Here is a 25,069-nt window from a genome sequence, read left to right on the forward strand (position 1 = left end):
TACCGGGCCAATGTTGTTATACCCACCTTGCCTTTGTTGTTGCAGGGTGGGGAAGGGGATTGTTTGGCTTAATTAATTTATGCTTCCAAAATGCTTTGATCCCCTTGTATGAAAAGAGCTCTACAACTGGAAAGTATTATTATAGATTGTATCAGATGTCAGTGTCTTATGAAAAAGTTGGTCCTTACCAGTTGGGTTGGTGAATTCTACAAGCACAGATTTTGTACAAAACTCCCACTGAAGTCAAGGATGGAGTCAAGCACAGAAAGGAAGGATGGTACAGTGGTTAGAGCACTAGCCTGGGACTTGGGAGACCTGGCTTCTGTTCTCAGCTCTGCCACAAATCAAATAAGGTATGTCTACATCACAGCTGAGAACCAACCTCCCAGTCCAGCTAGACAGACTCCTGCTACCAGGGCTTGAGCGAGGGCTGTGAAAATAGCCATGTGGACGTTGTGGTTTGGGCTGGAGCTCAAGCTCACAAGCCCACCTGACCCATGGGCTTGAGAGGCCAAGCTGTGACATCCACCCGGCTACTTTCAAAGTGCTAGCTTGACTCCATTATGCTAGGCAGTGTCCAAACATGGACAACTCTTCCAAAGAGCTTGTAGTCTAATGAGCGAGGATGGATGAAGCATAGCGGAAAGGGATCTAACACACAAGGATACAAGACCAGATGACCCCTGGTCTTACTCAGTATGACAATTCCTATCGGACCCTTGTCTTTGGCTTGGAAGATCTGTTTGCTCATCAGCATGTATCACTGACATGTTATTTATTATCTTTATCAGCAAGGTTGTGGGTGCGAAGGGCTGTGGAAACTGATTTCCGTGGGATCCTGACCCCAGGAGTTTCCATTCAGTTAGTCATTGGCATTTGCCTGCCTCTCTGGAAGGATTTGGTGTTCCCTGACTTGAGACATTCTCCTCTGCCCCTCCAACAGACTCCACGGGAGCGTCTATAGGGGAGATGTCACCAAGGCTCTTCCCTAACCCCCCCGCCCCACACCGGCAGGAGGAGTTGAGCTTAGATTTAAATAATTGTTGCCTAGGTTTCCGTTGATGACCTCATTAGTCTCCAAGACAGGAGTCCCTTGTTAGTAGGGCTGATATCCAGGGAATGTCCCTCCCCTATGTTGCCAAGGCACCTAAACCAGAGGGAGTTCCTGCACCTCCTGTTCTTTCTCACTTGCCGAATCTTGTTTTTCACAATATAGGCAGTGTGTTTGCTGGGCCCCTGCAGAACTGGCCCAGGCCACTTATCTGTGTGTCCGGGGGGCGGGTGGGGGAGGTGGCACATGTGGGAGTGGAGCGGGACTTAGGCTCTTCTTTCCAGGCTTGTTCGATACAGAGATGATGTCTCTCTCTCTCTCTCTCACACACACACACCCACCCCCACAAGGCCACTGCCAGGAGCGGCCGCTTGCCTTTGTTGCCGTGGAGGGGGTGTGGGCAGGGTCTGACTTCCCTGCTCTTTGTTTCAGCAGCTGGAGGGGGACAGGCAGGGGAGAGGGTGGTTTGCCTTGCCTGTTCCTTTCCAGCATCTGCTATTTCCCCTGTCCTGTTTCAGCTGAGATAAGGGCCAGTGGAAGAAAGTCAGGGTGATCTGAGCATGAATTTCACTTGTTTCAAAGCTGCCCCTTTCCCCTGCACTGGCTGGGCTCTCTGCTCTGGGCCGAGGGAGGGGGGCAGCAGGGCATGTGGGGGTGGGGAGGAGGCTGAGCTCAGGAGTTCGCATGACCCCATTTCCCCTCATTGCAGTTCAGAGTACTTGGGCAGCACTTGGGGGAGAACCCTGCTGGTGTCCTTCCCACTCTCATGGCATGGGAAAGGCAGGCTGAGACAGGACTCACTGGTCATCCAGCTGGGCCACAAAGACCTATTCAGAACTGTTGGGGGCCAGTTCCCATCTCTCACCTGCCTCACTGGGAGCCTCCCCGGGGAGGCAACTGCAGTTTGGTGCCAGGGGCATCATGTTATTGGGGCTTTTTGGAGCCACACAGTAACCTTGGTGTTGCGCGTGTTATGGATAGGTGGAGAGCTGAGAAAAGAATAAACATCCTGCCTGTGCCCACTGTGTATGAATGCTTAGGGCCTGCTCCATGGTCTACTGAGGTTGATCGAAAGACTCCCAGTGACTTCAGTGGGCTTTGGATCTGGTCCCCAGTTCCCTTGACTTCTGCCCAGGGTCACTAGCATGATCCCATTTGAGCCCACTGCCCGCCCCCCGCCCCAAGCACTCAACCCATCGGTCTCCTCAGTGCGGCAATTCCACCTGAGCTCAGCACGCTCTGTGACTCCTTACTCTCACCCAGTGCAGTCCCATCTGTATCCAGTTCCCTGCCACACTCTTTCCACATCTCGGGTCCTCTGTCCCCTCCCATCTTTTCCCTCTGCTTCTGAGCACTTCACCTACATAGGCACGGTTTCAGGAGTACATCACCTCACCTGCACCTAAATTAGCAGCTGGTTCAATGCAGGGCAAAAGGCTTGGGTGGAACACACTCTTGTCATCCTGCCAGGCCTGCAGCCCTATGGTGTTGCAGCTTTGGTGCTGGTCCTAGGTTTCTTATTTCTTCTCAGTGTTTGAGGGAGTTCCCCTTCCTTCAGCTGCATGGTGCCTTCCTAGATGATTGCACTGGATGGCATGCACATCTTGTCAATGGGCCTAGCCCATATGCACTGTCAGGGTACCAGGGGGGGTTGCTCAAAACCATGCTCGGAGCCCAGGAAAAATGCAAGGAATGCTAAGGAGATGGAGGAGGGAACCTCTTCAAGACCCCCACAGAAGCCCATAATCCAATAGCCCCACCACCCCTATTCTCTGTCTCTCTTGTAATTCAAAGCCAAATCCCTCCCCACTCAGCTAAACAAAACAAAAATAACTCATAGGGCCCATTTTCGGGACCACAGTCCTACCGAGAAGTTCATTTTAAATCCTGAAAATTTGCAGAATATATATTTTAAATACAATGCTGTAAAAAAGTAATAAATGTTTAATTTTATTTTTATTAAATACTAAATTGCTGACGACTGACACTTTATTAAAGTGTCAAAGCAAGTGTTCCTACATTCTAATTACTTATTCTAACAAGGTGACCAATTCTTCGGGAGCTGTGCAGGCTGGCGTGTGTGGATGAGGGGCACTCCCGTTAAGTAACACCTATTAAACTATCATTTGCACCTAGAGGCATCTCATTAATATCTCAACTGGTGAGATCGCGCTGCCTGAGCCTACCTGACCTGGGGCGTTGACAGAAGAAATGGTTCCTGGATTCCTTTCCGCACTCCAGCCTCCCCCGTACAAATAATTCCCATAAAATTAATAATGACTATTCCACTTAATTGAATTCCTGATGAATGAAGATTCCTCCAGCCCCCTGTTAAATGCATCCCAGTGCTTCAGGGGGTGCTGCAGCAGAGTTTGGCAAAATCTTCTCTTTCTCTCTCCCTTTGTCTTTTTCTCCTTCCCTGCTGGCCTTTTCTCCTCTTTTGCCATCTGGCTTCCCCCATCCAGCTCACCCACTGCCACCTTTGTATCCTTCTGTTCCTCTTCCGGCTCACTGTCCCACTTACCTGTTTGCTCTCTCCCACTTCGCTCTGTAATTCGTTCCCCTCCAACTCTCTCATTTGACTCCTTGCTCGCTCTCTCCTGCCCCCTCCCCTCTCCCTCTTCCCCTCTGAATCACTCTCTTCTCCATCTCCGTGTTTTACTTTCTTCTTTCCACCTCTTTCCTCCTGTCTCTCCTTCCCCTTCTGCTTCTTCCAGCTCTCTCACACACTCTATCCAGTCCACCTCCTCCTTTCGTCACTCCCTTCCATTCCTCTCTTTATCTCAGCAGTAATGTCCGTGTTTCTAATGGAATCGTTTTCCAGCCGTGGTCTGCAGATCCCTGGGGTCTGCAGACTGTGTCTAAGGGGTCCATGGAATGTTGTTGTTACCATATATCCAGTGCTTAATTTGTAAAGAAAGAGGTGCCAGGGCTCAGCCCGAGCAAGCCCCGGCACAAATTAAGCTCTGGCAGGGTGGCCAGAGAGCGGCGGCTGCTGGCCGGGCACCCAGCTCTGAAGGCAGTGCTGCTGCCAGCAGCAGCGCCGAAGTAAGGATGGCATGGTATGGTGTATTGCCGCCCTTACTTCGGCGCTGCTGCTGGCGGCGGCGCTGCCTTCAGAGCTGGGCAGCCGGAGAGTGAGCCCAGAGGTGCTGGGGCTATGAACTGCCAAGCTGAGAACTCAGCCCCAGCAAGTCCCAGCACAAATTAAGCCCTGCATGCATCAGTGGTTTTCAATCTGGGGTTTGCAGATTATGTCTAAGATTTCCAAAGGAATCAGCACCTCCATTTGGAAATTTTTGGGGGGCCTGTAAATGAAAAAAGGTTGAAAGCCACTGATCTAATGTATTGTTTCAGCCCCCTTGGCATTATCTGGAGCCCCTCACATGAAGGATCCTGAGGAGTGGGCGGTACTCTGTGGGACCACAGGATCGAAGTCTAGGGGTGAGGATTTAGAACCACATCCTCAGAGTGTCCCGTGAGTGGATCAGAAACAGCAGGTGGGCCGAGAGTGATGGAATGCCTCCTTCAAAAATTGATGCCACACTGGAACCTTTTCATCACATTCTTCCCCTCCTAACAGTCTCGTTTTTCCAGCCAGCAGCAATGAGAAGTAAGCGTAGGGCATCATTCCCTATTTACCCCCACCCCACCCAACCACCACAGCTCCAGCATTGCAGCTGTCTCTGGACAAGGGTTGAAGCACAGCACTCCGTAGGGAGAGCGTTCTGCAGAGAACCAAATTCACTGCAAGATGGCAGGTCACTGTTGTCTGTTGGGTGGGTAAAGTATTACTGCAATCTGTGGCTTTGGCTGCTTTGATATCTATGCAGAGTGGAACGGAGACATTTCAACTGTCCCTGGGATGAAGGGTAGCTTTGTATGAAGGAAGAGGAGTTTTCAGCCTAGCCTGGATGGTAAGTCATTACCAAGGAGATTATAGGGGTGCTTCAAGAGACAGCCTGGAACATGAGTTGCAGGTAGGGTTGTCTTTGACAGCAATTCCTATACACCCTGTGGTGAAAATGCTGCTTGCTTGCCACTATCCTGTGCAATTCAAATGATGAGGCTGTGGTTTTTTGAATGCCTATGTATAAAAACACCCATTAAAAAATTCCACTGTCTTTTTAATTCATTCCAATTAGAAAAACAAACTGGAATCTACAATAAATATTAAAAACATAAACTCTATATTCAGTGCAAGCAACTTTAAAATAAATACATAATGGAAAAAATATCATTAAATAACACATGAATACCAAGTAAGGGGATTTTAATCTTCTCACTAGGGGAGGCTACTCCTTCTGCACTAAAGGTGACTTACAAACAAAATCACTCCAGCAGAATTAAAGGAGATAATTCAATAAGACTCCAAGATTGTGGGACTCAAAGAGGAACAAGGCAGCCTCATAGTAGACTCTCTTTCCACTAACTCCTGGAGATGAAGTCACTCCTCTAAGCAGAGAAATTTAAATGATCCATGACAAACCCATCAGAAGGAAACTGAAAAGTGGCAAATTCAAAGCCAATAAAAGAAAACACTTGTTCACCTATTGCCCAGTTAGCTTATGGAACTCATTGCCACAGGCTACTTAAAAAGAACCAATGAACCTCCCAAGCATTTTGAAAGGGATATAAACCGTCATGCTTTAGGGTTTAGCCAACCTCTGACTATTGCAGGTTAAGAGGGAAAACTTTTCCGCAGTGGGAGTTACCCCACAGCTGCCTGCTGAAGAGTTTCTTGTACTGTCTTCTCAAGCATCTGGTGGCCACTGTCAGAAACAGGCTACTGGACTGGATGGGCCACTGGTCTGACCCAGTCTGACAATTCATGTATTTCCTGTGATCACTCCAAGGGGAATTGTCCATGCATTTGAAAATGCTGGGAGAATACTCGTTCAAACAGACATTAGAGGGGACTCTTGTGGAAGCTTTCTCAGTATAGTATTCTATCACTAGGAGTTTAGGAGAGTCACAAAAGTTGGGTGATGGACATCTGTTTGTCTACAATATAAACATTTTGATGAGGATACCAGAAAGCCCTGGTATGTCACTGAAGTTTGACATTGGTTAGAAAGGTGCAAATGAACTGTTCTCTGATGTACCGTAGCCCCATCGTTGCGAATAAAGTCCCTCTCCATTCACAGCTCTTTGCCACACAGAATGTGACGTGAACTGTCGTGAGCCATCCCCTCTTCTAGGCTGGAAGCTCAGTACATTGAGACAAACATAGAGACAAGAGAAAGCTGCCCACCTCTGCTGTCCTACTTCCATAGGGTCTGTAATAAACAGGCCTGAATGCAAGGGTCCAGCCTGCTTTGCCTAGCAGTGGATGTTCCTTTTGCTATGCTCAGCATCACTGAGGGGAGCTGTCCAACAGAGAATGGCTCCTGAAGAAGAAACATGTCTTGTGTATCCGAAAGCATCATCCACAATGAATGGCAAAAGCTCCCCTAAGTTAATGTCTGACAGGTAGGGCCTTCCCCACCTTGGTTTTGTTGATGTGTCCAAAGCTTTTTACTAATTAAATGAGTGGTGCATCTCCTGTCAAGTACCACATAGGGACATGATGTCCATTTTCAATATGCTGGTGGTTGCCAGTGGGAGAAAATTGTATATCAACGGAGGGAATGTTACCAAGGTCCTTATAGCCTCTCCTCCTCCTCCTCCACAGGAAGGATATTAGGGGGAGATATTTAATTGCCCTTACTTTCTGTAAAGGGCAAAGCCCGGCCCCTCAGAAGATGTGGGTGAGATGAGAGTTTGCACTGTAGGGGTCAGTGCTGTTACTCTGGTGCGTTAGGACATTGCTGTGATCACTCCCCTTGGTTAGCGGGCAGCACTGTGCTCTGTCTGCTTTGAGAGCCCTGCTTCTGACTGTTCTGATTTAGACGCTGGTGCTATTATCCTGTTGTTAGGACTCACAGGAGTCAGTGCATTGGGGCTGAGTGGCGATACCATTGCTGCATGTGATTTAGGATTCTGCCACTTATTAGGATCTAGGGTTATTAAGTAATATTCCTTTAGCAACTGTGGCATGAACTGTGTTTTCCCTGCTCCAGCTAGGAGGCAGTGGTGTTTCTTCTATGGTTGTGAATGGGGGCAGTGCTGCTGCACTCAGAGGGGTCGGAGGTACAGCTAGAAAGCTTGCCTGGCTCCTCTGCCTGGCTCCAGGCTGGTATTTATGTGAGCGCCTGAAAGGAAACCTGTGATCCTGAAACCCCCCTGCGTTTAGTCCGAAATCGCTAATTTACTTTCCAGGGAGGGCCATGTCAGCATTGCCCCTTTGTCTCTCATGAGCGAGTTGCTTTGAATCTGAAAAGATTGGGTGCAGATTTCAAGGGATGTACAGACAAAGGCTGTTTGAACAGCACTTGTGTAAATACTCCATGAAAACTCTTTGAATAACCTCAATGAAATTTTCTCTGAATTTGGCTTTATATTTTCCAGAGGCAGAAAGAAGAAGTAGGGGGGAGAGAGGGAGGGATGGTAGAGGAGGGAGAAATTTTAGTACTTTTTTCTCCCTGCCAACTTCACTGGATGCCAAGAAGTAGCTTGGCTTTAAAAAAATCTCTTTTTTGTTATTTTCAGTTTTAGGAGTAATCTCAGATGGGACTTCTTTGCTCCCAAACTTCTCCATACATTAAATATAAGGGGACAGTTAGTGTATTCAACAGCACAAGGACATTGTCAAGCCAGTTAATTATTAGCTGTATGTTTTTCATGTTCACTTGCTGTACATATGTAAAGCAGATGTGAAACAATTCCTCTTTAGCACATCATTTAGTTTGCATTAAAACGGAGCTAATTGTTTTGAATCAAAATTATATTTCCCCAATTTCTCTCATTTCTGCAAGTTACATCCTTAACTAAGAGGGATAAAAAACCCTTTAATTGGATTTGTTTTGGAGATATCTAGAATTTAACTCCTGTCCATGGCTTAGGACAAGGCTAGACTGGATGAAGGATAACAATTCTGCCTTGCCTCGTGCAGGGGAAAGAATGAAGTGTGGTATGATACATCTGTTCCATCTTTAACTTCTCAGACCTCTGAGCGTCTTAGGAAGGACCTTACTCCTCACAGAAGTAACATCCAGGATCTGAGAGGTAATATCTTTTATTGCACTGAATTCTGTTGATGTGAAAGACAAGCTTTTGAGCTTACACAGAGCTCCTCTTCAGACCCAGGATCTGAGTCGGAGAAACTGACCTCAGCGGATGGAAGTGAAGGGATTTCTGGAGTAGTTGGGAGATGCTTCCTCCCCTGTTGTCCAGAAGGTGGAGCAGTGCTCCTGCTCTGGCCTCTGCTTCCCCTGCCCCTAACGAGCCAGTCTGTCTGAACTCCGAATGAATTTTGTTCTCTTTTCATCACTCTCTGATGTCCAGCTGCTCCTGTCAACACCTTCTTATAGCATGTAATTCATCGCTCAGACTGACAGCTGGGGCCGTGGGCCTGGGACCAGCTTCTCCTGCCATCGGCTGCACCCTGCGAGAGTCCCTGGCTTAAACAAGGGGCTTCCCTCTTCCTCTTTCTCTTGCACCTGCACCTGAGGCTAATGAACTCTCTGAAGGATTCTCCAGAAACAAAACCGAGAGCAGCCCTGTTCTTTCTCACTCTCTCTGGATAAACTTTATGAGCAGTACTGAAATTGTTCTTCTGTGGTCATAGGCTCTTTAAAGCATTCCCTGGAGCAGAGACGAAAAGCATTTACGCCGGGGACAGAACGGCTTTTAAAGTGCTTTGCAAGGCACAGATGGGAGTTGTGAAATGGTCTCATTATCAGGAATAGGCAATGGGTAGGATCCAGGTGGGGGCTGGAAGGGTGATGTAAGGGGCAGGCAGAGAGGCTGCCCCTGGCTGTTTTGGGACTGACTCCTCAGGAAGCACTGTCCATTGGGGGTTCAGGAGCTCGGGCCTTTTGTTCCAGTGCTCATGCTTGCTTTGATGGGAATTTATGGGCCAAAGAAGGAGGAAACATGTCCCAAAATCTCTGGCCACTCGCCACCAAGAAAAGAACAGAGCATCCGCCCCACACCCCTTGGTAGTTTGAAGTCTTATGTGACAGTGTTTACTAACTTCACCAAACAAACCTGTGCGCCTATCACCCAGCAGACCTAGTGGGGTGTCTTATTTGCTAGTGCCCAGGCTAGAGTCCCCCCGCCCATCAGTTCTCTTTGGTCCACCAGCCAATTTCTGAGACTTATCCTTTTAACTCAGTACTTCTGCTTCAGTTCTCCTCTTGCACCTTCTCTCCTTCCCATAAGTCATTCACGATTTCCACTCATTCCTCTTCCTCATTTATAATTCTTCTTTATTTTATTACTTTGCATAATTTCCCTTTAGGATTTGTCATAAAATAAATTCTACCACCTTTAGCTTCCCGTTTATATTACCAGGCGTGAATAGGTTCTGCAGCTGTTGCTTCCAGCACCTCTCCTTGCTCCTGCTGCATCTTCCCCTTTTCTCACTTGCACCCCAAGCAACCGACAAGGTTTCAGAACATCTGAGATGCCTCCTGCATCCTGTCACTAGCTGAGGTAGTGAGGTAGAACATCCAAAAGTTGACAGACAGCCACTGGCCTTGACCGCTAGTGTAGGTGGTTGGGTTCAATTTGCTTCCCTAAGAAACTGAGGCTACTGCAGTCCAGTGGGAGAGGAGGGAGGGAGAGTGGCTTGGAAGCAGAGATTGGTGAACAAGGCAGTTTGTAGAATCTGTGGGGCGCTTTCCTGTTTTGCCTGTGAATGGAGTGCGAAAGCTGGAAGCAACTGACCCATAGAAAGTAGCTCATGGATAAGACATGTATCTGTGCCCCACCCAATGCGGAGTGTTCCCGATGGGCTGCTCATGAGTGCTTTGTTCAGCCTGGTTCTGAATGTCTCTAACCAGCTGGGATTCTAGCACTTTTCTTGGGCAACTGAGGGCTGATTGCAGAGATGCCAGTGCACAGAGAGGTGTTTACATTTCCAACACCTCCTGGGGTTTTACTTCCGTGAAGAGGAGCTGGTGACACCATTGTGAGTCTATCTCAGGAGTCTGGCTCACTGGGAGTTGGAAAAAATTCCCTCACTGTGTTGGCATCACCCCTTTTTTCAAGTACACTGCCGGAAGCTCTCTGGCTGTGATTTCTAGAAGATGGTCCTGTGACATTACAGCCACCATCCTGTCTGGCTAATGGACTGTCCCACACATGATGACCCCAGTCACTGCAACTTGGAGAGGAAGGACTGGTGATCCTGACTCCAGAAGAACTTTCCAAACCTAACCATTTGCTCATGGAATGTCAGGTGCATTTGACAGAGTTTTGTAATTTTACTCACAGCCAGATTTTGCCATCTCTACCAGGGTTTTTTTTTTTTCTCATTTGATGAAATTTTTCCACAGCAAGAACCATGAGTCTTCCCAAACTTGGGCTAAAAGTCCCATTTGGGATGTCAAGAGAACCTGGGAAGAAAGGCTATATACATGCTTATATGGCCCCATCAGTGTAATGTTTGAGCACCTTACAATCTTTAACGTATTTACCCTCAGAACACTGGGGAAGTTGGTGATGTTGTTAGCCCCATGGAGAATGGCAGTACAGAGAGATGAAGTGGCTTGCTTGAGGTCACACAGGAAGCCTGTGAGTAGAGCAAGGGATTGAAGGTAGATCCTCTGAGTCTCAAGCCAGCATCATAACCACTGGATCGTCCTTCCTCTGACCTTATTTTAGAGTGTAGGATTTGGTGTCAGAGTGGTTTCATGTAGGGGTCATTTCCTCCCTTGTTGGGGGGATAGCAAATGCTGCTATCATGATGACCAGGGGAGGTTTCTCATTATGTGGGAAGAGGATTACTTGGGGATAACTTCTGGTTTAATTCCATCTCTGTGAAGATCTGTGGCTACCCTGTCGCAATTCCTTTCTTCTCTTCTGGGGGAAGGACTGGTGATGTGATGTTGCTTGACACAAAGCTTGTTCTGTCCATTGCATAATTGCTTTTCCAACCCATGTGCCATGCTGGTGGAAAGGAAGCAAAGGGAAGCTTTTGGGAAGGGCAGCCGTAAAATGGGGTGGGATTATTTTCCTCTTAGCTCTGAGTGGCGCAAGGTGAGGCAGAGCTGAAGGCCAAGAGGTGCTTTCCTGAGTCTGAATACACCTCAACCACTGAGCAAAATAAGAAAAAATTCCGCTGGGAGACAGCGGCTCTTCAATTACTCTGAAAACATTATTGCAGGCTATTAAGGCTCCTGGAGGAAAACATAGACCTACTGTATACATGCAACAGACCAAGGATTTGGAACTCACATTCACATCTATGGAGGAGAAGGTTAAACTTTCCATAGCTACTGCTCTCCAGGAGTGGAAAGGCTCAGTGCAGCTACAGGAACGCTGATTAAAGAAAGTACCATGTTGCAGAGACATATGGAACAGTTGGAAAAATAACTCACAATGCTGATGTCCGAGAGGAATTCCTCTTGGGCAGGAAAAAATAAAGGGAGGAATCTCACTAGAGACGGTGGTGGAACTTTTGTGCAAAGCGGAAATTCTGAGTTGCTGTTTTATATCCAAGATGGGATGGGGGAGGAAACCCAATGCCCAAATGCGGTAATTTGGGATTCTGTGCTCAAGTAGATAGCACCATCCCCTCCTTGGAATCAGTTCTCTGCCTGTAAGTACTGGGAGAGGGCTTTACAACGGACACTTGGAGCTAAGGTTTAAGCTCTTCTTGAGGTAGTTCTGAATGCAGATATTCTTGGCTTGTTCCATTCTTGAATGAGAGCCTCCTGGAAGTCGAAAATGGAAGCAGACGTGAAGAGCTGTTATGTGCCAGATGTTGGCAACAAAGCCCCAGACTGCATAGATCTCACCTCGTATTGTCTTTCATTACAAATAGGAAACTTAGGCCAGGTGAAAAATCCCAGGCCTAGTTCTGAGTGAACTCAGGCCAGATTAAGGATTTGTGTCAAAGCCACATACTTTCAACTGAAGTTTCCTTGGACTTTTTGGCTCTGCTTGAACCTGAAGCTCAAAGCAAAACCTGGGAGATCAGACTCAGGTGTGTCAGACCAAAGAAAATGGTCCCGTGGTCCCTGGGTAGCAAAAGTACCTGGCTTGGTCTTACAACAAACATGTTTTTACTAATATGGAGAAAGTCTTGTCTGATTTGAGTTCGAGAGGCTGATTTTCCCTTCATGTGCTGCCACAACAGTTGATATTAGCTAGGGGACTCCAGCGAAGAGAGCCTAGGTTTAACACTCTGGGGGCTGGTAGCCAGACTTTCTCAGAAGAGGGTCCTCTAGCCTGGATTTCACTTCCACCTCGCTCTGACGAGCCTGGCTCTGTTAACCATTAGCACTCCATGAAAGGCCCATCATTTCACTATGGCTTTTGCCTATGATGGGGGGGCTGGTGAGTTGGAATTTAGTTTGCTCCAGGGGAAGAATTTTTTGGTTCAGTGTTGTGCAAACTGAGTCAAGCCAATCTTTGCTGTCAGTCCATTGACTCCAAGGGACATACACCCAGGCTGAATTTGGCCCTCTCTGCTTTTTAATTTTTTCTTTCAAATTTGGCACTTGTGCTTCAAGTTTTGCTCATTAGGCACATTGCACAATGTAAAACCAAAACTAACGATGTGTGTTTTTCCCCAAGTCAGAGCTGATGACACAAGCCTGACACCATTGCTCCAGACAGAAATTTATTCTGATTAAAGTGAATCTTAGATTATTGCATCCTCGCGAAACCCTGGTTAATTTATGGCAGTGTAAAATCCATTTTTTTAAAATGACTGTGATGCTGCCAAAATCTTTGCAGATGTAGAAACAGCTTCACGGGAGAATTTCAATCTAACATCAACAGGAGATTTGGAAGATGAATTGTGTGAGAATCCCTCTCCTCCAAAGATGCTGCTTTGTTTTCCTGTTTAGCATATGGCTTGGCTCTCATATTGTCTGTTTTATTATGTTTTAATTATTGTTGTTTATTTATTGTAAGCATATTTTAATTGTTTGCATAGCGCTTTGAGTGCCTTGGTAGGGGGCCCCATTATAAATTAAATTATTATTAAAAAGTTGTTATTATGTGTACCTGCTCCGAACTGAGACTGAGCAGGGAACCCACTCAAGCGCCTGGAATTAATTTCCCCCCTATTCTTTCCCTTTGTTTTTCTCTATCTCCATTCAGGCGCCAAGTTTGGATGGTTAGGGTATGGGAATGAGAGATGGTCTGGTGCCTCCTTTTGCATCTCTGCAAGGCAATGGGAGTTTGGCTGTTGGCTTCGATGGGAGCAGGACTGGGCCTTTTACAGATCCTTCATGAAACAGGATGCTGTACATTTCCCCACCTGCTAGCCATCCGTCTTAGAAAGGGGGTAGTTTGTAGAGTCCAGTGGATGTCTGACACACTATAATGTGCTCGGTTGAGGACTGGCTCATGTGACTAATTTTTGAGAGGAAATCCTTAGGCAGGTGCTCATCTGTATGCATTTGTGAGGCATGTCCATTGATAGTGGCTCCTTGGGGCCATCTGCCGGCTGGGGATTGCTGGAGCGCAGGAGCACTCTGGCCGGGCCCCTGAAACACTCCCTATATGGGGGCTGTAGGGAGGTCAAAGAGGAGACAGCTGTGCCAACACTCCATCAGCTGCACACTCTGGCACATCAGGGGAATCCCCAGCTCAAGAAATCCGGTTCATAGAGGATTTGGCCTTGGGACTCCATTGGCTTCTGCAGAAGATGGATGGGGTGGCTCGCCCACTTCTGCTCTGACAAACTTGAAGGTCTTCCTGTGTTGGCTGGAGACCACTATGAGTGTCATGCAGGCCAGTAGCATCCCCTTAACTCTGACTGTATGTCCTCATGTTTGTACTGAGCCTAGCACAATGGGACCCTGGTCTGGAACCTGGGTGCCCAGGTGCTGTGGCAATACAAATTATAATAGCAATAATCTCCCGGCTGGTCAAAGTCATGAGTGGCAGTGGATGAAGTGGGTTGGAAAAATTAGCACTTTCCCCTTCCAGCATGCCACTGCCCCAGACTCATACTGAAGTCAAACAGAACCTCTCAGGGAGGAAGTAGGGGCAAAGGTGGTTTCCCTCTTCTCCCTCACCCCATTATTTTTCAACTTATTCACTGGCAGGTTCTTTCTCAGACCAGAACCAGCAATGCCAAAATGCCTTCATTCTCTTGGTGTTTCCGGCACTATTGGAAGCGGCCATCTAAAGCTGTTCTTGTGAGATTTCCAGTCCAGGTTTTCAGATCCAAGACCTGTGGATAGCCCAGATCAGCATCCAGCCTTTTGGGTTGAGCTGCACTGAACATAAGGATCTTTACCCACCACTGGCCACAAGAACCTCCTCAGCTGTTGCTTACAAGGCAGAGAAACTGATTGTTCTGATGCTAAGGGGATAACAGCACTTCCGTACCTCACAGGAGTGCTGTGCAGATAAATACATTAAAGACTATGAGGTGCTCAGATACTACAGTGATGGGGCCCTGTAAATTCCTTAGTCAGATAGATTAGGGGTGACACTAAGGCTTTAGTTACCTCAGCTGGTTGCTAGGTCATCTCAGCCCTTCTGAGCTGGTGGCAAACTTCACACCTGCACCTCTCATAACAAGACAGAATATTCCATCTCTCAGCACCCTCCAAACTGCTATTGTAGCTAAACCTATAGGGTCATTTCCTTCTGCCTTATGTAGACTCCCTTGATTGGTATACACTGTGGGGTAAAGGGACTACCCAAGCAACTGTGCGGTTCAGCAGTTGTTCTTCCTGCTGTCTAGGAGGAGGATAAAGAAACACAGGAGTTGGGTTTGCATAACATGGGGCACACTCCGGTAAACTCAAAGGTTAGGTACTGGTAGGATAATGACTGTGGAGGGAAATGTAGCTGCCATGACACACCCAGGCTTAGCTCACAGCTGCCTTGAACTTTAGGGAATCAATCCTGAATTCCCACACTTGGGCAAAATGACCATGAACTTCAGTGAGAGAAAGAAGTTTAGGGTTGGGCCAGCGAAGAAATCCTGCATTCCCTCTTCTGGCTAAAATCACCAGGAGACCTTCATGTCCAGGCTGGTCAGCCCCCACTGTATAGCTAAAGCCATTGGATAGATCTACACAGCAGCTGGGAGTACGCTTCCCAGCATGGGTAGACAGACAGGCGCTAGCTCTGCTTGAGTGAGTGCACTAAAAATAGCAATATGGCAGTGGCAGCACAGTCCTGCCTGACCTCCTGGTTAGATACTCGGGCGGCTAGCCCAAGACCCAACCCATGCCACTGTGGCCACGCGGCTGTTTTTAGCATGCTAGCCTGAGCAGAACTAGTGCTTGTCTATCTACCCACATCTCTGGAGCAGAGAAGGGGGTAGATAGACAACTTTAGGGAGCGAAGCTTGATTATACCGTGGTTGTTTCCTGGGGGCTACTTTTTCCCATTTTCTATTCAGTGGAGGTTGTCGCTCATACAAATGCTTCTCCGTTCCTGTTAATGCTTTACTGTTCATTATTATTAATACGTAGATGACTGGTTACTGCAATTTTAGGCTGGAATTTGGAATCCTCTGCTCCTCTTATTCTTTATAGATTTTATATTCAGCACCTCCTCTCTGGCTGTTATTGCCTTCCTGCCTGTTAGCCATTATCCGTCTATTGTGTCATCACTTGGACCCCCTTTTCTGCTCCAGCCTCGCAGCATGGGCAATTGGGTCACTTTTTGCTTCTTGTGTTCCTTTCTTGGGTCCTTCCTTGCTCGGATTTTAATCAGTGATGGAGCTGGGCAAAACAAGATGACCATTCTGAGAAATTTCACATTAAAATGTTCACCACTTTGGCATGCAAGTTCCATTGAAAGTCAGCAGGATGTGTGCTCCTAAACCCTTAGACAGATTTTGAAAATCATTCCCATAAGTCTTGATTCTGAGCTCACGCAAGAGTCAGTAGAATTATGCTGATTGTAAAACTGGTTGTAAACAGATACAGAAAAAAGCTCTCCATTTGTTTCATGAAATGACGTCAAAAACATGCACAATTTCAAATTCTTCATATTGGCAAGACAAAGTGATTTTTCCTGTCCAAAGGAAAACTTCCAAAGTCAGGAAATTTTGTTTCTGAGAAGGACTGTTCTGAGTGAAAATGGGCTTGTTTTCATAGGAGAATTGGGCTATTTTTCTAGTGGAAAAATGACAACAGTCTATGAAATGGGACCTTTTGGAAAAACTGAAATGAAACACAAAAACTGAGATTGATACAGAGGTTGAACTGTGTTCTGAATTTTGTTGCCAATCTCCAGCCTTTGCCTTCATTTGCTCAGGCAGACAAGATGCTGGGACAGGACTGGATGCTCTTACACTGGGCACTACTCCCCACATCCCCTTTTGCTCTCCCCTTTCCTCTTCTGCACTTGTCTGCTTCTTTCTTTTATCATTCTGTTCCTTTCCCCTCCTTTACTCAAGTTGCCCTTGTGTTTGCCAGGGTTTTCCTAGGCCTGGATGCTCAGTTACAGTAAGGTCACAGTGACACTCACATTCAGGTCCTTGTCAGAGCCATGCAGAGGGGTGTCAGTGTAACTGAGAGCCAGAGGCATAGGGTCGGACATTTCCATTGCTTCCCTCTATTCCTTCTGTTTACCAGGACTGACAGGGCTGTTCAGCCCATGCCTCGTTTTTTTAATCTGGCACCTGCCTCTGGGGAGCTACATAGTATGGCTCAGCTGCTGCCTTGCTCCTTATTTATTCCTTCTGCTCTGGGACCTTGCAGCTTGTGTTTGATTGGAATGGAGTTCTGTACCCCTCACTATCCCCTTCTCCTCCAAACCCACTTCTCCTCCTGCACCGAGGGGCCATTCAGTCTTGTCGGCCTGGTTCACAGTCTCTGTGTCTGATGGTTTCTATTTGGTGTAATGCGCATCTTCTTCCCACCCCATCTGCAGCTAAATTGATATTAGCCTGGACTCCCTTAGGCTCAGGCCCACTTACTGATGTGTAACTTACACACCCTCGCCTCCCAGTCTAATGGAGTCTGTTAGTGTAACTTACGCTCTGAGGGCATTACTAGGAGAATGTGAGAAGGGATATGTTAAAGTAGGGCATCGCCCCACCCCTTTATGCTCTACCTTCTAATGATACCGCTGGGTTTAAGGTTTAAATTACCTTCACTGAGTCAGTCCCTGATCTCTGTCACAGTGGTAGAAATCTGATGTAACAACTTCAGCTGAGTTACTCTGGGTTGACAGTTATGTAACAGAGATCATAATTTGGCTCCATTGGACTGCTTTGCACCCAGTTAGGCTTAGTTATGTCCCTTATACCATGGGTTTTCCAATACTATTTATTTATTTGATTATATAGTTCTCACATGCCCTGCAAATCTTCATTCGTTTGCAGGAGGATGCCTGAGTATATTTGATCATCTACCTTGGGATTTCAGCGTAATACATCTTCCCTTGTCTACTCATGGGGCTAATCCTGATGTCACTTGCACTAGTGTAAATCAGCAGTAGCCCCCCTGAACTGGCGTTTCAGCAGTGTAAAACTGGCACGAGAGAACCAGGCCCAAAAGACTTTGGTGCATGTGCAGCTACCTATGCAGGCCCAAGTTCACAGGCATGTGTCTTTAAGAAAGACATAAATCCCCACATCTATTCCATTAGGAAACTGAGTTCTAGTATGTCCACTCCCATTGCTCAGAATATTGCCATAATCCTTCCTCCAGGGATGGCATCTGTGTTTTGAATTCTTGGTAGTCAGAAAAAAGGGGAGCGGAAGTTCAGAATAACCCGGTGACTGCATCACCTCAATGGGGCGCCTGGAGGCTTTTTCTTCACTGTCCTCAAGGGAGTTTACATAAGAGCCTTCAGTTGGACAAATTCCACCCCCACCCCTTGGATCTAAACGGAGGTATCAGAAAGGCCAGGGGTGCTGTCTGGGGATTGGGTCAGAAGACTGTAGACTTCTAGCAAATTCTGTGTTATGTCACCGATAGACAGACTGACACATCCCCCCCCCACACACACACCACCCTTCTTGTACAGTATGTGGTGCATAGCTACATGGGATACATTACAGCACCATGTAATAAAATGAAGAACCCTGTGCTAAATTGCACTCATCTCCTTTGCTTTCTACCCAGGAATTCATCTCCGTTGGGACTTGCTCTAATGTTACGAAAGCTGCAAAACAGAGCAGCCCTTTAAAAACCAAAACAAAACAACCCCCCCCAACTAAAAAACCACAACAACCTGCCACACAAATGTTTTCTTCCTTCCACCCGCAAATGTATCCCCACACGCATCCAGGCCTAAGGCTCAACATTCTGTCTTGTGTGTCTATAGCACTCATGTCACATAACTGGACAGGTTCAATATCCCGTGACCTGTTGGGGCTTGGAACTGGAGCTTTATATCATGAATCCCTTCAGTGGAGTTCCTCTGACCCACCAAATGTACTAAGAGTTGCTAACCTGGACTGTGGAGTAAATTAGAATAGTGTGATTACAACGCAACTTTGTGGGCCACTGTTTTGACCCAAATCTAGTTGTTTTGAAAAACATGCTTTTGTATTAATGTGTTTTTTTCAAGCTGGTTATTCCAGAATCTAGCCACCTCCACACAGCCTGGACTCCCTAGCTTTCCATAGTGTCGATGGAGCCAGAGGTCCGGTGACTGACGCTGAGCCCTTTTGGTCTCTCTCCACGCCACAGCTCTTAACCGTGTTTGAAACTGTTTTCCCAAACACCGTAATGGCTGACATGGTTGCAACACGTTTTGACCACACGCCAACATAGTTACACGCTAGACATTTGCTAACAAGCCTAGTCTATAGCATGGCTTTTGCTCGCATTTAAGACAACTCCACACGCACACGCAGTCCTGAACGTGGGCCAAAACCATGCCAACTACAGCTATGTGGTAGCTAGCATAGCTCATTCACAGTGTAGGCAGGTCCATTGTGCGTCTCTTCTCAGGCAAGAAACCCCCCTTGAGGATGAGCGGCTGATGATAACAGGTTTCTTTCCTTTGAGTAGCATAGGCCAGATGTGGGCATGGTGTGGCGCTCTAAGGGTTAAAGAGGCTGCGTCCTTGGTGGCGTGCAATTTATGATCCTGTGAATCCTTTTTTAATTATTTTGCTGTGACAGAGGTGGAAATATCCAACTTCAAACGACTGGCTTTATTGATACGCTGCTATTTGTGCCTCTGTGGAGGAACAATCCCATAAAAGCAATAAATTAGAAAACCCTTTTTCTCTTCAGAGAGACACTTTCTGTCTATGTGTGTGAGGCCTGGTGTAAAGACCTTTCAGCACCACAGACGAGTTCTCAGTCTCTCTGCGAGCTCTGGTGAAAAGCCATTTAGTCACTAACTACAGGGGCACTTTTATTTCTTCCCAAGAACTGTTGTAAAACACCTTTTCACTTTGGCTGATCTTCCTTTCCAGGCTTGGGCCAGATGAGTTGTTTGCACTAAGTTTGGAGGACTATGTTTCGTCTGCATTCATTAACATTGGCTTAGCTGGCAGATTGTGTTTAAGTTTGTTTTGTTATTGGTTTTGCTGTATATGTGCCTAGGTGAGAATTGGTAGGCACATTTTATAACCAGAACAAAAATCTAAAAATACAATTAAATAATATTTCTGGAGATCATCAGATTTGGGCCAATGTGGCAGTGTTTGCTTGCCATTGCATTTGTCCGTTTTTCACCACATGGAAAGTAACAAAATCCATCTCCCATTAATACAGACAAAAATGAGCAATCCATCCCATTTAATTTTTTTAAAAATGTCAGTGTTTATTTAGCCACCCACGACAGAGCTGTACAGAGACGTTCCTTTGAGCACACAAACATGCAGGCGTAAACACACCATGCATTTGTGCATGCGGCCGAATTCAAACACGTGTTCACCTCTTATATATTTGGCCAGAGTCTGTGCAAATCTGTACCCTGTGCTGCACCACGGAAGTGCCACAGAGAGTAAATCTGTGCAGGGTTTTACTGCACAAAGCCACCCACATAGTCTCACATCCCTGAACTGACTGAGAGATCAGTACAGCTAAAGTTATAGAATCAGGCCTGATTTTTAGAAGTGCTGAGCACCAACAACTCCAGTTGAAGTCAGAGGAACTTATCAGTGCTCAGCACTTACAGTCTCATAAACATACAACCACATGAGCTCTCATTCATTTGTGAGTGTTAGTACTACTCTCCCGTGCAGAGTATGGGCCCGATCCTATAACCCTTACTTTTGTGAGTTGAATTGGACTAACCATAAAAGCAAAGGGTGTGCGCCCCATAACCTCTCCCTTTTGCCATACACTGCCATCCTTTTAATATACGTTTGCTATTTCAGTAGCACTCACTTAGCATGGAATTTCTCCGATAATATCTTACACACACGTTAAAACAAAGTTTCGGTTGTGATGGAAATTGACAAACCCAAGAACGCCACCCTTAACTCAGCGATATCAAAGGCACTGTGAGCAGCGTGCTCTGTACAGTGCACAAGGTGCAAATCGCCATGGTCGATGAGACTAAGGCAGCAAAGGAGAAGTTATGCTGCCTTGTGTCAGTGTGTAATATGAAACCATCAATCTGGGGCCTGGTTTACAGCGAAACTAATGTGTCTCTAGTTTTTTATTTAGTCCTGGTGAAGGTGGCAGCACTGGGAGGGGAAGTCTTCTGTCACATAGACCTCAGACAGCAGGAGTGCAGGTTCCCACAACGAACAGGATTCAACCCTGACCTGTTGGGACCTGCTGTTAGGGTGAGAGAGTTTGTCCCCATGTCTGTTCAGTCCTCGGCTTCTCTACTGAGATTGCCAAAAAGGGTGTCAATTCCGGCCAGTGGTGATGGTGCTTTTTGTGATATGCACTAAAGGAAAAGGCAGACTTTGCAAACAAATCCAATGATCACCCTTCCAGTGCTTGAGTCTGGACTATGATCTCCGCATTTCTGCCCCTGGAACGAGAGTTCACAATGGATACAAAATCACGTTTTGCAAAAGTGAATTCTCAACATTTTCACAATGAAATTTTTGTTTTAATAAAAGGAAAGTGACAATTGATTCACTTTGCAAGTTGCCCAGGACTCTGCAAAATGTCTGGTGTTTTCATGGCATGATATGTTTTTTTCATAACAGTGAGACCACCAACTCATTTCACAAAGGCCACCAAGCAGCTGGCAGGTGATAATGACTTTCACTCACCACCAATCTGGCCCAGATTTGAAATAGTGACCTAGAGGTGAATGGCTCTGTATTCCATTAGTAGTCCCTTGAGCCACCCAATAAACTGAAATTAAGGGCCTGATTCTCCTCTCACTCACACCAGCATAAATCAGGAATATCTTCATATGCAGTCACAGGCATTACACATGTGTAAAGCTAGTGTAAGTGAAAGGAGAACCAGTCACTGACCTGCAATGGGTCTAATCCTGCTCCCATTGAAGTAAATGGGAATTTTGCTATTGATTTACATGGATGTTGGATCAGGCCTTGTGTGATTAAACATTCAACACCTGTGCTACTGTGAAGATGCTTTTCTGTAGTAAGCTCATTTACACAGAAGTTGTTTCCCCTGTAGTTACTGGGTCAGATTCTGATTTCACTAAGCCTGGTAAAAATCCAGAATAACTCTGTTGTCATCCATAGCACTGGGATCAGAGAGTGGCCAACAGATGGCAAACTTTAAGGGCCCTGTTAAGACAAGATCTATAACAAAAGTTCAGTAATATTGGTTGGTCCCATCTACACTGGCAAGACCCAACCAAACAACATAACTGAGACACTATTGTGTTATAATTCCTTGACATGGTACCATCTACTGTGCAAAGCAATACTAAATGTTCTCTGTTTGAAGTAGCCTATGAGCTATTTTATTGGAAAAGAACAAAGATCCATCTAGCCCAGCACTGGCCAGTGTTAGATGTTTCTATTCTACAGCATGTTCATAAAGCTTCCAGGCTCACCATATGTTACATATGTATCATGGGAAGAGGGGGACACAAAGACCATTCTGGATTAGTGATGCTCATTGCCTGCTACTGAAGAGGTGGAGAAGAAGGAAGCAAAACAGGAATATACCCCAGCTATTCTTGGGAAACTTTCTGGGTCTAGACTCTGTGGAGTTGTTGGGATTGAATTTGTGACCTGAACATCTGTCTGGCTAGCCCAGCATTTTGGGAGCATATGAAAGGTGGTTTTAATGCAGTATCCAGAAAGCCATTTTTCTAAATCGGTAGCTAAACATTCCCATTGTTTCACATCCCATTAGGTGACACCAGTCGCCTTGTGTTGTGCTACAAGGCTCAGTCTTATGTAGCCTATAAAAAGTGGTACATCTCTCCAGACCCTCTTTTATAGCAAGTGCCATTGAAAGATAAAAGGGCCCAAAGCAGAACCCTAGAGCTGAACCCCTAGACTTTGGGGCAATTTGGGTCTGTTCCTTCATGTGGTGCTCAGGACCATCTCCAGGTGCTATCATTTTCAGAAACAGGTTCTACTTTCAAAGGTTTGTTGTTGCTGTTTGTTTTTTTAAGGTTCGTGATATTTGATTAACTCAGGGCAGTGCTTCTGCCTGGTTTTGGAATGAGGACTTTTGTGTGTTCAGTGAACTGGATGCATTGTGGCAACAGAGCTTTTGAGCAATTGATACTCCGCTGTTTCAACAACCGCTCTACCACTAGTCAAACACATGACCACAATCAAACTCAGAGGTGTCCAGTTCACCTACTTATGATACAACCCCAGCCAGGAGACCCTGATGGCATCATAAATTGTCTAAACACATAGGCGATGTCTTCCCATTGCCTCTTAGCCTCCCCTTTAGTTAGCTGGATTCCCGCCCTTCCACACTGGTACTGCTAGAAGGAAAGGGTCTGTCTTTGTTTGCTTGCTGGCATAAATCATTGATAGCTGTGAAGCCATGCTGAACATCTGGTATTTGCATGTATTTTTTCAGGTAAAACCTGGTAATGGCAAAGGTGTAGGGGCAGGATCTGTTTGTGAATGCTCTGTGTGTCCCTTTCAACCTGGAGTTATTGGCTCCATCGTGTCAGAATTTCCGAGTCTGTGTCATCATTTTGTGCCTCCCCCTATAGAAGACAAAGTACCGTAGCATGCTGCAATGATGGTCCAAACCACCACAGCTCATAAGAGCAACGCTGCAGTGTCTTAGGCAATTATGGTAGTATACGGTAGAATTTTTCATAATGGTCTTTCGCTGCTGGTCAGTCCCATCACTAAAAGGTCAAGGTGTCATTGGTCAGGTCAGGCCAGGTCACTGAAAGACATAAATGTCTGACATTTCATTGGCCTTCCTAGCACATATGCACCTCTGACCTGGGGATTCCTATCCCACTAGGGGGCACTAAGGGTCGATTTTCCCTCTGATCCTGTTAGTTTCTGCTCTTTATTTGAGTTTCTCCTTGCCTCTCGCTCTCCCTCCTCTTTGCTGGCCAGCTCAGACTGTTTAAATTGGAAATTATTTGTATTACTGTCTGTAAATAATAGATGAGGGAGTGAGGTGGAGTTGGTGTCCCTTCCATAAACTCCTCCTCACTTTAATTAGTGCGAAGCAGCCTGGTGAGAATGCGAGCTGCCTTGATGCTGGTAATTAAAATTGAAACCACTGAAAAGCTGCTCTATTTTTTATCAGAGCTGCTGTTCGGAGCCGAGAGCCTGCGGACGGCTCTGCAGTAAAGAGTGATAATGAAGGTGTGAATTCCCGGGGGGAGGAGGGGCAGCTGCAGCGATGGCTGAACTTACACCAGATGAAAATGCAGGAGCAATTAGAGGTGGCTATGTACAAGCTGGGCATCAGAGATTAGTTGGCACCTTGGGAACATGGCAGGAAGGGACGGGGAGGAGGAGTTTGGGGGTTATTTTTAATAAAAAAAAATGGGGGGAACAGTGACGAGGAACTTAAAGGCAAACATCCAGTTTTCCTGTAGGGCTGCCTCTAGCCTGCAGGAGCCAAGGGGTGGTGGAGTCCGTGATGTGGTGCATGCAGGGAAGACCCATGGCAGACAAGACTCCCAGTAGGACCGCTCTGCTCGGGAGCTGCAGGAACAATGGAATTGTCCCACATGGGTTTCTAAGCAGAATCTTGGGTTTTGTTGGCTGGGAAACATCTTCCCCAGCATGCATTCCTGGGTGCATTTGTCTGAGGTAGAATGTACATTCCTCATGGTCGAGACCTGGTTTCTTAACCTCTCCAGGCTACGTGCACGTGCAGCTTTCTGTGGGTCTGACCCAAAGCCTGTCGAAGTCAATGGGAGTCTTTCCTTTAACTTCAGTGAGCTTTGATCAGGCCCTATTACTATTAAATAACAATAATAACCGGGCTAGTAGAGAGATCACAGAAGTGAAAGTGAAAGGGGTGGCAGGCGGGGGTGGGGGGAGAGAGAAGGCTCCTATTACAAGTTCGCCAATAAGGAGTGTGAGAAGAGACATTCAAAGTGATCATGCACATCATTATTAATTGCTTCCTGCCCTGGTGCATTCATCCCAGTGTGGGCTTCAAAAAGGACATGATTCTCTCTGTTCTGCAGTAGGGAAAACATAGGCTAATATTATGCTCTCACTCAGATTTATGACAGTGATCCCTCCTGCCTACCTTAGGATGTTACCACCTCCTCAGGAGAAGTAGTTCACTGTAGAAAAAGAACATCTTATAAATAGGCTGGTTCCAGAATAAGGGAACAAGTCCCTTCTCCATACCACCAGAAAAAAGCTTTGTTACATGATACACCATAAGTATAACAGGGTTCCTCCCAGGACATACTGAAATTGTGAAATTATCTTAATTCAAGTGGAAGAGAAGGTATGGAGAAAGGTGGTTAAGGAGATTATGAGTAAATGGTTAAACTTAAAGTTAGACCTTTCCCCCCTGGTTTTTGCATCATCTGAGTAGGTGCCAGTTATTGCTGTGTTGCGATAGCTTACCTCTGTGGTTATGATAACTAACTTTCCATTGTAACATCAGTTTTAGAGCTGGTGAAAATGCCCAATTTCTATTTGTTGGAAATTCTCACATTTCAAAATTTCCTT

This window comes from Lepidochelys kempii, chromosome 10 (genome assembly GCF_965140265.1).
Source record: "Lepidochelys kempii isolate rLepKem1 chromosome 10, rLepKem1.hap2, whole genome shotgun sequence".
Lineage (NCBI taxonomy): Eukaryota > Metazoa > Chordata > Testudines > Cheloniidae > Lepidochelys > Lepidochelys kempii.